This window comes from Otolemur garnettii, unplaced genomic scaffold (genome assembly GCF_000181295.1).
Source record: "Otolemur garnettii isolate 467f Iridium unplaced genomic scaffold, OtoGar3 scaffold00040, whole genome shotgun sequence".
In the NCBI taxonomy this organism is placed as follows: domain Eukaryota; kingdom Metazoa; phylum Chordata; class Mammalia; order Primates; family Galagidae; genus Otolemur; species Otolemur garnettii.
This window is the reverse complement of record NW_003852435.1, coordinates 10,420,710-10,421,711: the sequence shown is the minus strand read 5'-3', so window position 1 is coordinate 10,421,711 and position 1,002 is coordinate 10,420,710.

Genomic DNA, 1,002 nt, shown 5'->3' with positions numbered 1-1,002 from the left:
AGAGTCTCAGTATCCTGCTCTCAGTGGAGGGCTGTGGCATTATAGCTCACAGCAACTGCAAACTCTTGGGCTTAAGTGATTCTCTTGCCTCAGCCTCCCAAGTAGTTGGGACTACAGGTGCCCTCCACAACACCCAGATATTTTTATTGAAGTTGTCATCATTGTTTAGCCTGCTCAGGCCAGGTTCAAACCCACCACCGTCCGTGTATGAGGCTGGCACCGTAACCACTGTGCTACGGGTGCCAAGCCTATATATTTCCATTTTGAATTAGAGAATATATTTGGTGAAGAAGTGCATAAGTACAGAATCTCATCTAATAAGTATAAATCTTAGTTATTAGGTAGTCATGCTTACTACCTAGACTGCTATGAAACCTATCTTTTCTTTTATGGAAAATCAGTTGATGTTATGGATAATTGGTATTAATTTATAATTTTTTATTTGTAGAGATAAACAAAGTAACGGGCCTGACAACCAAACTTCTATAAACCCCTAATTGTTGTGCCTGAGAGAAAGAGAGTTTTCTGTCTCCACAGAAACAAAAGTCAGAGACCTTTTATAAGTTTTCTTTGTTTCCAAACTTTCACAAAAATAGAACATTGAACATGAGTATAGAACAAATAGTGTATGTTCGCAGACTGTCTTGATTTTAGATACCTTTTAAAAACGTATATTACTTAGACTCATTTCTGTGCTATTCTCTTTAGATGTATCTTTAATCTCTCAGTAACAAAAATCATTGAGTAAAAATGGTATTTGACGAATTTGGGAATTGCAACAAGAATGTTTTATGAGTATGGGAAATGCAACAAGAAAATCTACTGGTAAATACCTTAAATCTGAGCAAGGCTTTGTTGTACTTTTAATATCTACCTTTTAGGTAGTCCATAATATCATCTACAATCAATTTTGGTTAGGTTTTACATTATTATTTATTTTTCTTTTGTGGAGAAAATATCTTTAAATAATTTAGTACATGAAGGAAAAAAGAAGAAAACAAG